Raw genomic sequence first — 13836 nt, 5'->3', positions numbered from 1 at the left:
GGGAGCAGGGTTAGGCTGAAGGACACACGCTTTTGAACTGGACGTGTTTCATTTCCAAGTCAGGTGAAACCCTGCTGCCTTTAGTGGTGTAACCTCGTTCAAGGTGTTTCATCCCTCTGAACCTCAGTTAACGTCACCTAAAAAATGGGGATAGGGCTTCCCTGGTGGTACAGTGGGTAAGACTCTGTGCTCCCAATGCAGGGGGCCTGTGTTCAATCCCTGGTCAGGGAACTAGATCCCACATGCATGCTGCAACTAAGAGCTTGCATGCCACAATTAAGGAGCCCACAAGCCGCAACTAAGGAGCTGGCCTGCCGCAACTAAGGAGCCCTGGAGCCACAACTAAGGTGCCCACCTGCTGGAACTAAGACCCGGTGCAACCAAATAAATAAATATTTTTTTAAAAAGGGGATAATAATGCCCACCTCAAGGACTGATGTATGAGGATTATATGAGGTAATGTATATCAAAACTCTGGCATGTGGTGATTTTAATAAGTATTGGTTCCCTTCTGAGAGAGGGTAAATTACAGAATTATTATAAGGACTAAACAACAGAATGTATCACAGATATATAAGTGCCTGGCACAGAGCTTGTGTCCAACAGACGTTAGTTCCTTTTTAACTTATCCATGCAAAAAGCCATATCCTAGTTATCTAGCACGGTTGAATGGTGTTCTTTATAATGAAGTTTGACCTGTTACACGCAGAAAAGAAATTGTATACATAAACCCTCTCTGCATTAGTAATATAATATATAATTATAAAAATAATTATAATAATATTATAATAGCTAAGAGGTGGAAGCCACCCAAGTGTCCATCAACAGATGAACAAATAAACAAAATGTGGTCTCTATGTATGATATTCAACCTTAAAAAGGAAAGGACTGGGCTTCCCTGGTGGCGCAGTGGTTGAGAGTTCGCCTGCCGATGCAGGGGACACGGGTTCGTGCCCTGGTCCGGGAAGATCCCACATGCCGCAGAGCGGCTGAGCCCGTGAGCCATGGCCGCTGAGCCTGTGCGTCTGCAGCCTGTGCTCCGCAACGGGAGAGGCCACAACAGTGAGAGGCCCGCGTACTGCATTAAAAAAAAAAAAAAAAAAAAAAAAGGAAAGGACTCCTGGCACATGCTATAACATGGATGAACCTTGAGGACATTATACTAAGTGAAATAAGTGAGTCACAAAAAGACAAATACTGTGTGATTCCACTTTATACCAGGTACCCAGAGTCATCAAATACGTAGAGACAAAGAAGAATGATGGTTGCTGAGGGCTGCAGAAAGAAAGGAGTGGGGAGTTGTCATTTAGTGGGTACAGAGTTGCAGTTTTGCAGGATGAAATAGTTCTGGAGATCTGTTGTACAACAATGTGACTATACTTAACACTACTGAACTGTACACTAAAAATGATGGTAAATTTTATGTTTTTTTCAACCACTATTAAATATAAGAAAATTAATTTTTAAATGATGCACCTTGTAGGCGCCCATAATAACACAGGGTCATCATGCTGATTCATTATGGACTGTGCTGCAGATAGATCTATGCAGCCTGCAGTCCAGAGCCAAACCCGTATTCAGGAGTTGCTCTGGAGTCCTCTTTCTTGAAGAAATATCTCCGATTTTTAAAAATTCATCTGGTAAAGCAAAAAGTGGAACTTGATATCTTTCACTAAATATTATTTGCCATTACCATTGGAGAATTTTAAGAAGTTAAAATAGGAAGAAACTTTAGAAATTACTTTTTAAAGTAGAATAAAGTGAAATCTAGACTTAACCGTACTAAATTATTTGCCTAAGATCATAACTACAGGTAGAAATTATAAGAGCTGGAAAGAGAAACCATCTCCTGGCTCACTCTACCATCCACTTCTATCAATACAATGGACTTTAGCTCTCCAGAATTCCTCACCTCTGAACTGCACTATTTAATACGCTGCCACCAGGGGGCAGCAGGTGTATTAGCCTGGTGTTACAAACCCAGGACTTAAAGCCCCAATACATTTCCATTATGCCTTCCTCCAACCCTCCTCCAAGAAAAATATACCTAAGACTTAATGAATGTCAACAAGCATCAAATTTAAAGAACAGCCATAACAACTCTTAAAACAAAGACTTGGGTCCAATGGAGGCAACATCCTTACTAATCCTTCAGTATGTTTGACTTACTCCAATCCTAATTGATGTAAGGGTCAATTCACACTAGTTTTTTTTTTTTTTCTTTTTTTGGGCTACGTTGGGTCTTCGTTGCTGCGCGCGGGCTTTCTCTAGTTGTGGTGAGAGGGGGCTACTCTTTGTCGTGGTGCGCGGGCTTCTCACTGTGGTGGCTTCTCTTGTTGTGGAGCATGGGCTCTAGGCGCACGGGCTTCAGTAGTTGCGGTGCGCAGGGGTCCGTAGTTGTGGCGCACGGGCTTAGTTGCTCCGCGACATGTGGGATCTTCCCGGACCAGGGATCAAACTCGTGTCCCCTGCATTGGCAGGCAGGCAGATTCTTAACCACTGTGCCTCCAGGGAAGTCCCCATATGTTAGTTTTAAACCAAAAATGACTTAACCACAGAAACCCATGCCTTTTGTTTACATTTTGAACCTAATTTTCCTAGTATTTGGCCTCCAAGGCTTTAGACCACAGCAACCTCAAGCCCATCTGGCCACCTGTCCTCAATCTCCCTTCCTCTGTCAGGCTCGGCTTTTCTTTCTGATGCCCTATGTCACAACGGAAGGTCTGTCAATAGGTCTAACCCTCCAGCAACTTTTCAGAAGCAAAAGCAGAGAGCTTCTAGTCACAAAACAAAACCTACATGGATACCGTTCTTCCAATTAGATGACAGTAATGTCCACTCTTTTTAAACGATAATACTACCCACTGGAAGCTCAAACCACAGCAGCTAATGGGCGAGACCTGAATTTAAAAGACAGGCCCTCCCTCAGCAATGGCCTTGTCCACGCTGAGACTTCACAGTTTCACCTAATGCTAGCGGTGAGGTGACGACAACAGCAGGAACATACTGGAAATTAGTCCAGGAGTCAACTCCACACTTTCAAGCAACAGTGACCAGTGACCATGGTCCCTAAATCATCCAAAGGGAGATGTATGAGCTTTATTTCACAAATTTCAAATGGTTTTCTTCCTTGAGCTCGACATGCTTTAATAAGGAAAAAGGGATTGAAACGCAAGCTTTTTCTACTGCCTCAGACATATGGAAGCAGTCCATTTTTAAACTACAACAGTGTTCACCACAGCTAAAAGGCATTCAAAGAAATTACTCTCTGCTTATGTCCATTTGCTCTCGTGTCATTAACTATTCACCCATCAATGTAATCCAGCATAAAACTGACGGGAAGAGCAATCATGGCACTAACGGTAAAACAGGAAGGAGACACGCACAAGATACATATGTACGCGGTGATACACTGGATCACTGCAAAACGGATCATGTACCCAGACACTATTCTGTAATCCTCTGCCAACTCTGATGTGTCAGCTGGTGAGATTCAAGAAAGACCTTATCTATATAAAATAATCTGGTTTTAATTTACTTATTTTCCAATATAGAATATTTAACATATTTCAATGTAGAACATCACCAGAAAACCAAAAATATTTATAAGATATATAAATTTAATTCAGTAACATTCAATTGATTTAAAATATTTGAGCGTTAATTACCCCTTCCTGCCATTGTCATCTGCACTTAGGAGGATACAGCAGATAAATTAATGAAAATTATTAATATTTCTACATCTCATGATGGTCTTAATAATTTACGAGCATTAAATGAGTTTTGAAAAGCATTCTTTAAGCCCTTATTTTTGAGAAGAATCACAATTGCTTTGAATTACTCTTTCTCCCTTGATTTGGTTTTCTGCAAAGTTAGATGCAGATTATAAAAGCCTAATAAAAGCTGTGAGGGGAGATTAGTACATCTTCGAAATGAATAAAGAACAGTTTGATGGCATTCTTCAGAGCATTTATGAAGAATAAGTCACTGGTTTTTTTTTTTCTTGTCATTTTGTTATAAACATTTCCAGCCCTTTTCAAAAGCAGAGCACAGTAAGCCCTCGTGTACTCACACAGCATCAGGATCCATGCACCATCCTGGGTTTGCCGTACCTGTTCCATTTGCCCTCCTTTCTTTGTTTTTTGAGTTTTTGTTCGTTTGCTTGCTTCTGGAGAATTCTGAAGCAAATACCTGAAACTATGTCATTTCACCCCTAAATATTTTGGTACTGAATTTTACTTAAAAGTTTAGTTTTTATTTTTTTAAATAAATTTATTTATTTTTGGCTGAGTTGGGTCTTCGTTGCTGCGCGTGGGCTTTCTCTAGTTGCGGCGAGCGGGGGCTACTCTTCGTTGTGGTGTGCAGGCTTCTCATTGCGGTGGCTTCTCTTGTTGCGGAGCACGGGCTCTAGGTGCATGGGCTTCAGTAGTTGTGGCACGTGGGCTCAGTAGTTGTGGCTCGCGGGCTCTAGAGTGCAGGCTCTGTAGTTGTGGCGCATGGGCTTAGTTGCTCTGTGGCATGTGGGATCTTCCCAGACCAGGGCTTGAACCTGTGTCCCCTGCATTGGCAGGTGGATTCTTAACCACTGAGCCACCAGGGAAGCCCAAAAGTTTAGGTTTTTAAATAACTACAATCCTACCTAACAATGAACAGAAAATCGTTAATATGCTGTATTCATATTTCCCCAGTTGTCTAAAATAGCCTGTGTGGCTGATTTTTTCAAAGCAAGATCAAAACAAAGCTCTTTCATTGTCTTTGCTTTGTATCTTGCTGAAGTCTCTTTTAATAATAATAGTGGATGTGTGCCATCTTAGCTTAATTCAGAATGCTCTTATTCTTATGTCTACCTTCTATTTTTAACTCAGTGTTTTACAATAGTTGCATGCTCTCATGCTTTCATTCTTTATTATTAGAATTTATATAAAGTAAAATGACCTTTTTTGTTGTATAGTTCTATGAGTTTTAAAGTTGACTGATTCCTGTAACCATATAGAGCAGTTCCATCACCAGAACTACCCAGCCGCTTTCTTGGCTGGGTGCAGGGAACCGTGAGCGGGCGGGGGCCAGGGCGGGGGGGGGGGGTGGGGGTGTCTGAGGGACGCAGCGCTGCTCCCTCTCAAGTGGGAGATGCAGAGTCGAGAAAACACATTCTCCTCTAGAGCCTCCAGGAGGGGACACAGCCCCTGATTTCAGCCCAGTGACACCCAGCTGGACTCCTGGCCTGAAGAACAGGACAGTCAATCAGGGTGGTTTCAGGCCATGGAGTTGGCAGCACTTGCTCTGGCAGCACCGGGAAACTAAGACAAAGTCAAACCTGCTTCTTCTAGTCGCCCAGCCCTCGCCTGGGCCCTTTCTCTGCTGTCACCTTGCCCTCCTCATTTCGCCACAAAGGAGGGCACTTTTGATTAAAAGATGTGTTTTCCATGTCTCACATCTCCACTCAAAAGTCTACTCCTCTGAAAAGTTCTCCCAACCCTACTCAAGCAGCCCAGGCGAGGTCATGACCCCGCTCCATACCTCTCTCAGCACCTGCTCCTCTCCCGTGGTCCTGGCTTGACTGAAGTTACTGTATTCTCTTCCTCAGAGTCTACACTTGAGCATTTACGAAATGCTAAGTACCACGCAAAGGAATTTTCGTGCGTTTTCCCATTCAAGCCGCCCCAAAACCCTATCAGGTAGACACGATTATTATCCCGCATGTTTTAAATTAAAAAGTTCAAAATCACCCAGCCAGTATGTGGCAGAGCCAGGTTTTGAAGCCAGGCAGTCTTAACACAGGAGGTGGTGTCCTCAACCATGACATGAACATCTGCCTCTTATGTGAGAAATATACGTTCCAAGATTTTGCGCCTTTATTGACAAAATACTCCCAGTATTCAGCACACAGTAGATAATAGTTGCTGAATACGAATGGGACAAAATGGCTTTTCCGCCTACTGTTCTTTTTTTTCAGAAAACTTTTTTATCTTGGGAAGTCAAATATATACAGAAATAATGATATAATGATTCCCCCAAATACCCATCTCCCAACTTCAAGACTTATCAATGTAGGGCCCATTTTAAAGCCAAAATATTATAGTCTTTGGTAGAAAGAGCCCCCTTCAGTATTCTTTTTCAGAATCACATGTTCCTAGTTTTCGTCATTTATCTGTGTTAACACAGACTTTTAAAAAAAGATCTTGAAATGGGCAGGTCTTTCTAAGCAAAACACAAAACAAGGAAACTGTAAAGGGGAGATTGACATTTTTTCCCTATGTTAAAATTAAATGTTTCTGCAGAGTGTAAGTACTGTAAACAAAGTAAAAAGAAAAAATGGGGAAGTAGTTGTAACATATATGACGAAAGATTAGCACCCTCAATGTATAAAGAATTCTTACAAATCAGTAAGAAAAAGACCAAAGGCACATTATCTGGAAAAATGTGTTCAGGGAAGAACAGACAGTTTCCCTACTATTCCTAAAAGACAGAAAGACAGGACTTCCAACTGACACTCTTATCAACATACCTCCTCTGGTGCTCTACAGTTTAGGAACAGCAAACATTCCAGAAAAGAGGAAAAAAATAACTCTCACCTGTAAGCTTGTTTCTTCAAAACCGCATTGCCCTGGAATCCCACATCATAGTGAGTCTGAGTCTGAAAAGCGTTTGACCTCAGAATCCTTCTGAACAGGACACCAGAAGCCGTCCTGCCTCACAGCATGACCAGAAGCCCATGGACAAGTATCCAGTTCTCAGTCCTGCCAGGGGTGAGATGAAGAGAAAGGGGAGTGAAGAAAGAGTTTAAGAGATGAGGGGCTTAAAAGACAAAAGCACTTCACCCAGCCCCTCGGATGGCATCTCAGAACTTGGGGGTGGGCCATGGAAGGAACTGCCGTTCAGTGCAAAAACGTGATCCACCAGCCCGAGGGGCCGCAGGATGCCTAGAAGAGCAGTAAGCTCGCACTGGCCTAGCAGAGGGGTTCAAAGTTCTGGACTTTCTTGAGAAATAGCAGCTACGTCCTCTCCTTCAAGTAAGGAAAATGAGAATGGAAAAAAAGTGTATCTTCAGCCATCAGGCAAAGCTTATTTTAGGAATATGGAGCTTCCTGAATGGGGGTTTCCGAGTTTTTTGAAGCCATAAGTTTATTAAAAAAAAAAAATTCGAACCACCAAACCACATCTGAAGTATACTTGCCATGAATGGTGACTCTGACTCTAATTAAGCCTTTAGATCTACCTTCCAGTTTACAGGAGATACAGGGGACAGAGGAACAAGCTAAACCACACTATACAGAAAGCTGAATAAATCCAGAATGAGAGCCACCCATAGCCAACCGAGCAATACCAGTAAATCACGGGCATTAAAGAAGCCCACAGGACTGCTCTAGACCAGGATCGGCAAACTTTGGCCCTCAGATACCTGCTGCCTGCTGGTGGAGTTTAAAACAAAAAACTTTGAAAACAAAATTTTATTGGAACACAGCCATGCTCATTCACGTTCGTATCATCCATGGCTGCTTCTGTAGGACAACACAGCTGAGTAGCTGCAATGGAGCCCACATGGCCTGAAAAGCCTGAAGAGTGAGTAACTGGCCCTTTTCATTAAGTTTGCCAACCCCCTGTCCTGGATTAAAAGGCAACAGATAATCAACAAAACACCACGTGTGTCCCATTCTGATTCACACAAACCGAAAGTAAAAGTGCATTTCTGAGGCAATCAAGGAAATCTGTGGACTAGGTTTTAGAAAACATTAAGGAATTATTGTCAATTTGATTAGGAGGTGACAATGGTATTATGCTTATACAAGAAAATGCCCTTTTCTGGAGGTGCACACCACACTGCTTAGGGGTGAATATTGTTATCTGCAATTTAAACTGCTTCAACAAGAAGATAAAGCAGATATGGCCAAAAAGAGAAATCGTTTTAACCAACTGTTAAATCTATTTGATGGATATATGGAAGTTCATTATACTATTCCCTTTACTTTTATATTTGCTTTAATAAAAAGGGGGGGAAAATCAGAGCTTTGATCAAAAAGTAGAATTTATCTCCAGACAGCCTTTCTCTCTAGGCAGGCCTCCCACCCTCCTTGCAGAGTTTCGCCCATCTCTCTCACAATGGCTACCTTTTAAACTTCTTACCTTGCTCCAGGCATCCACCTCCAGGAATGCCCGCCCCCATTCCACTTCTCTGCCTATAAAACTTCTACTCTGGGCCCAAGGTAAAGCACAAACGTGACCTCGCCAAGTCCTCCGGAGGGAATTCATCTCCCTGGGCTCCGACTGCTGTTGGGCATTTATTATGCTTCATCCTCCTTAACATTTTAGCTATTGACCATGTCTATTACCTCATGATGCCATACAAACCCTGAGACTTCCAGTAACTTGGTCTTCTCTGTAAACCCATTGTGTGTGGGGGGGGGGGGGGGAAGGTAATAACACCTTTCACAGAGTAAGCTCTGCCTACACAGCTCTCAGATCTAATCAAGGCAAGGCTGACTTGCCCTGAGCAGTTTCACGGACCCAGAGACCTTCAATTAAAGACCAAATTCCTGTTAAACAAGATGCTGGCCCTGTTTTAACCAACACTCTCTTAATAAAATCTCTAATCTAAGGGTTACCTCTGGATGGAGGAGGTTCTAGAAAAGACTGCTAAGATCACTTGAATTTTGTCCTCCTGTTATCACCTTCCTTGGGACCAATCCGTCTGCAAACACTGCAGCACTCACCTCCACACCGGCCTGCAGGGGTTGCCCTACCCCCTCGGAAAGGCCCGGCTGACTGTGGGTGCAAAGCCCTTCAATGACTCCACTTGGAAGAGCTGACCCAGATTGGAACGTTCAAGAGAGCTTACTACATAAAATAAGAGGGAAATGTACAGGTAATTAAAAAACTTAAACAGTATCGGTTTCTATCCCTGCTCTATTCTATATACTTCCTACTGCGGCTACCTAAGGCCAGCGTGAATAACCACCTTCTCTAAGACTAGTGCTAGTCGTCAGCACCCTTGTTTTCGAGGTCAGCTAGTCCAAAACCCTTCTGTACAAAGGTCCACCAATTAGAAATTAATTTACCTTTGCAAACTCAGCGTTTGAAATACAAATGCTCTCTACCCGGGCAGCCTGCTTATTCAGGGACTTCTGGCTTCTCCTGGGAGTCAGTTCAGGAAAACAAGGCATTTGGGGAAAATGAGGGCAACCTGCGGGGGCTCTCCACATTAGCATTTCAATTAATTGAGAGAGACCAGGGAGAATGTCTTCAATTACAGGAAAAAGTACATAAAAACGTGTGTGTAAGACCTACTCTTGGGCTTCCCTGGTGGCGCAGTGGCTAAGAATGCACCTGCCAATGCAGGGGACATGGGCTCGAGCCCTGGTCCGGGAAGATCCCACATGCCGCGGAGCAACTAAGCCTGTGCGCCACAACTACTGAGCCTGCGCTCTAGAGCCCGCAAGCCACAACTACTGAGTCCACGTGCACAACTACTGAAGCCCGCGCGCCTAGAGCCCGTGCTCCGCAACAAGAGAAGCCATCGCAATGAGAAGCCCACACACCACAACGAAGAGTAGCCCCCGCTTGCCACAACCAAAGAAAGCCCGCGTGCAGCAACGAAGACCCAACTCAGCCAAATATAAATAAATAAATAACTTTATATATAAAAAAAAGACCTACTCTTTATATTGGTCAATCCAACTGACTTAGAGACCTTTCAGTTTTTGAGGGTTTTTTTTAACATCTTTATTGGCATATAATTACTTTACAATGGTGTCTTAGTTTCTGCTTTGTAACAAATGAATCAGCTATACATATACATATATCCCCATATCTCCTCCCTCTTGCGGCTCCCTCCCTATCCTACCCCTCTAGGTGGTCACAAAGCACTGAGCTGATCTCCCTGTGCTATGCGGCTGCTTCCCACTAGCTATCTATTTTACATTTGGTAGTGTATATATGTCCATGCCACTCTCTCACTTCGTCCCAGCTTACCCTTCCCCCTCCCCGTGTCCTCAAGTCCGTTCTCTACGTCTGTCTCTTTATTACTGTCCTGCCCCTAGGTTCTTCAGAACCATTTTTTTTTTTAGATTCCATATATATGTGTTAGCATATGGTATTTGTTTTTCTCTTTCTGACTTACTTCACTCTGTATGACAGACTCTAGGTACATCCACCTCACTACAAATAACTCAATTTCGTTTCTTTTTATGGCTGAGTACTATTCCATTGTATATATGTGCCACGCTTTCTTTATCCATTCATCTGTCAATGGACACTTAGGTTGCTTCCATGTCCTGGCTATTGTAAATAGCGCTGCAGTGAACATTTTGGTACATGACTTTTTGAATTGTGGTTTTCTCAGGGTATATGCCCAGTAGTGGGATTCCTGGGTCGCATGGTAGTTCTATTTTTAGCTTTTTAAGGAACCTCCATACTGTTCTCCACAGTGGCTGTATCCATTTACATTCCCACCAACAATGCAAGAGGGTTCCCTTTTCTCCACACCCTTAGAGAGACACTTTAGTTTTTAATACAGGACTTCTCCCTGGGACATTGAGCAAAATTAATAACCTGCTTTGAGAAGACGTGGCCACAAGTCTCATTTTCTTATCAGTTCAATATTAACAGTCAGCCTGGAGTCAGAAAGGTGTGTTCAAAGAACCGTGCACCTATTTAGTGTTTCCAGTGCAGCTGCGGTGCTCTTTGGCCAACAGAGTGAAAGCTCAATAACCATATTTCGTAATCAGGCAGTAAGAGAAATTTCTCCAAAAACTCATCTGCGTCACTAACGGCTCCAAAGAAACCTGAGCTCAGAAACTGACAAACGCCAAAAGTTTTGGGTTTTTTTCTTTTGCAGCTTCTGGTCTCCTCGCAAACAAGAATCTCCAGTTAAAAACAGAATTTCTCTAAAGCGTCAGCCTCATTATACTGCGAGATCCTTTTAAAACTACCTTCTAAATGGTCATCGCTTCTTCCTTACTGGGAAGGGGCAGCGTGCACACCTGCAGGCAGTTCCCAACTCTCCCTGCCCCCCGTCGTTCTGGCGGTGGCGTCCGCCTCGCGCCGCGCGGAGCAACGTGTGGACGCGCGTAGCGGCCCCGTGTCCCCTCCCTTCCAGCTGGTCCCACAGGCGCCCGCGTCCCTTCACGGCCCAGGCTCTGCCCCAGCCCCTCGGCGCCTCCCCCCCCCCCCGCCCCCCCCCGCCTCTCCCTCCCCGACTCACGCGGGCCCCGGACTCCGCCCTGGCGCGACACGCCGGCAGCAACACCCCGAGTCCCCGGGGCCTCGAGGGCACCCTCGCGGCGGCGGGGACGGGGGCGGGCACAGGGACCCCGGCTCGGCCCGAGCCCAGCTCCTCACCTGCCTCGGAGCGCGGCGCCGTCTGGGAGAGCGGGCCAGGGGGGCGGAGCGGAAATCCTGGCCGAGGCTGGCGCGGCCGCCCCAGGAGGCCGCCCCCGGCGGCGCCCCCTGGAGGAGGGACCGTGTACCTGCCTGCGCGGGCCGCGTGCACACCTGGGCACGCGCCGGGAGCCAGACGGGCGCACACGCTCTAACGCGTCCCACCGGGGCGTTCAGGGTCAGCCTTTTGAGTCCATGTTGGACCCCGATACACCTGGGGACACACCGCGTCAGATATACACACACACACACTCACACGCTTAGAAATGAGCCAACACCTGGGGATGCATCCTGTAGGGCAGATGCACAAGGTGATGACCGAGGCCTCACACTCCAGCATTCCACTCTCAGCGCCGATACCATACTGGATACAGATAATCATATAGTCTTGATACTGCCACTTATTTACCAATTCTCCATTTTCAGTTAAAACTGCGGTTGTAGGGGACAATGGAAGTAATGACTTACCGTCTGTTCCTGGATCCTAGGACTGAATTTGAGCCCCAGAAATTAGAGGAGTGAAGACCAAAAGCGGAAGGAGAATTTTTTCTGGAGACTGTGTTCATTCTGGGCTTAAGCAATGCTACTTTGGGGACCCAGATGGCAAGAACGGCATAGCGAGAGAGAAGGGGCCCCTTCTGCCCCTCCCCTCACAAGTACTAGTCGTTGGAGTAGCAATAATCCCCCTAACTCACTGTCCACCTTTCCACTTTCTCATGTATGTGGGCTGGATCCACGTGGTTTTTACAATCTGATTTCTATTCAAACATTTCCAGTAATGCTGATGTGGTTGTGTTTTGAACAGATTTTCCTAAAGAAATCTAAAAGATCAGATTCATAAGCTAAGCTATAATTTTCAGAGTTCTTTCTTGTTTGGGGAAGCTCATGATTAAATTTAAATTTATTAAAAATCTTGTCTGGTATATATATATATATATATTTTTTTTTTTCGGTATGCGGGCCTCTCACTGCTGTGGCCTCTCCAGTTGCGGAGTACAGGCTCCGGACGCGCAGGCTCAGCGGCCATGGCTCACGGGCCCAGCCGCTCCGTGGCACGTGGGATCTTCCCGGACCGGGGCACGAACCCCTGTCCCCTGCATCGGCAGGCGGACTCTCAACCACTGTGCCACCAGAGAAGCCCTGGTGTATATTTTTAACATACTATTTTTAAAGAGTAGCAGTAGCATCTTAATTTTTTTCAAAAGGCAGAATGGTTCCATTTTATTTATTTATTCTTTTTCTTTGAGGGAGGAAGATCATGTCAGCAAAGGAAAGTGTGAGGAAAATACATGAATAAATAATTCTTCCAATAAAGGAAAATTAAAGATGGTAACAAGGTGAGTGTTAAAGTGCATTTAGTGCCAGATAAGGCTGGGAGAATCTGATCCAACATAGATTAGGGTCTGTGGGATGAGATCTTCAGTTTAACTGTCAAAAAAATAACCCGTAGACAAATAGAGTAGTAATTCTCAAAATGTGGTCCCAGATGGGCTGCATTAGCAGCACCTGGAAATTTAGAAATGCGAACTCACAGGCCACACCCCAGACCTTCTGAATAAGCAACTCTGGGGGGTGGGTCCAGTGAAAGAAATATACTTTAACGAGTACTTCTTTTTTTTTTTATAATGGTAATTTATTTTTTTCCAGTTTTATTAAGATATAATGGACTTAGAGCGCTGTATAAGTTTAAGGTGTACAGCATAATGATTTGATATATATATCATGAAATGATTATCACAATAAGGTTAGTGAACATCCATCATCTTATATAGATACAATTAAATAGAAAAAAATTTTGTGTGTGATGAGAACTCTTAGGATTTACTTTCTTAACAACTTTCATATACAGCATACAGCAGTGTTAATTATATTTATCATGTTGTCCATTACATCCCTAGTACTTATCTTACAACCTGAAGCTTGCAGTACCTTTTAACTACTTTCATCCAATCACCCCACCTTCCACCCTCGGTAACTACAAATCTGATCCATGTTTCACTGTTTGTTTTGTATGTTCTTTTGTTTGTTTTTGAAGTGTAATTGACCTGCAACACTGTGTTAGGAAAAAAGTCACAGTTTCTCAAGGAAACTGACTGGTCAGTGTAGACAAGTCTTGGCTTCAGTTTAGGTTTGGTGGGTTACACAGGAGCCCTTAGCAAGCCAACTACTCTGGTGGGTTTTAGGAACTGAGTTGACTCATGGAGGCTGTCAGTTGCATGCAAATTGTATAGGTGAGTCCCTCACCGAAAACGTTTTAGCCCACCATCAGCTGTTTTTCTGGTCTGTTGCTCTGCGGTCCACAATCTCCCATACCCTCCAGACTCAAGGTCAAGCAGCTGGCAAAAAGCTATGCCCGGGTTCAAAGCTCGGGCACAAACATTTCCTTTATCAACTCAAAGGATTTAGACTAACAAATTGTCTTTCAGTGGAATTATCCAGTTTGGCCATTTTTGTTTTCTAAAT

General features: G+C 44.3%; 1 protein-coding gene across 2 annotated transcripts in view; it reads right to left on the bottom strand.

Annotated features, from left to right (window-relative positions):
- The window catches only part of GGACT (gamma-glutamylamine cyclotransferase), a 43368-nt gene extending 32039 nt beyond the window's left edge, over positions 1-11329 (bottom strand). The window contains exons 1-2 of one of the 2 annotated variants that reach the window (XM_027115892.1): positions 11198-11329; positions 6573-6737 (exon numbers count right to left, since the gene is read on the bottom strand). The gene's annotated coding sequence lies outside the window, so the exon portion shown is untranslated. Of the gene's footprint in view, positions 1-6572; positions 6738-11197 lie in introns of those variants that run through there. The other variant, XM_027115893.1, reaches the window with a different exon arrangement.
- Between the last annotated feature and the right edge of the window lie 2507 nt (positions 11330-13836).

This window comes from Aethalodelphis obliquidens, unplaced genomic scaffold (genome assembly GCF_003676395.1).
Source record: "Aethalodelphis obliquidens isolate GAN/ISIS:26980383/991018 unplaced genomic scaffold, ASM367639v1 scaffold15, whole genome shotgun sequence".
Lineage (NCBI taxonomy): Eukaryota > Metazoa > Chordata > Mammalia > Artiodactyla > Delphinidae > Aethalodelphis > Aethalodelphis obliquidens.
This window is presented reverse-complemented; position numbering and strand designations above follow the sequence as displayed.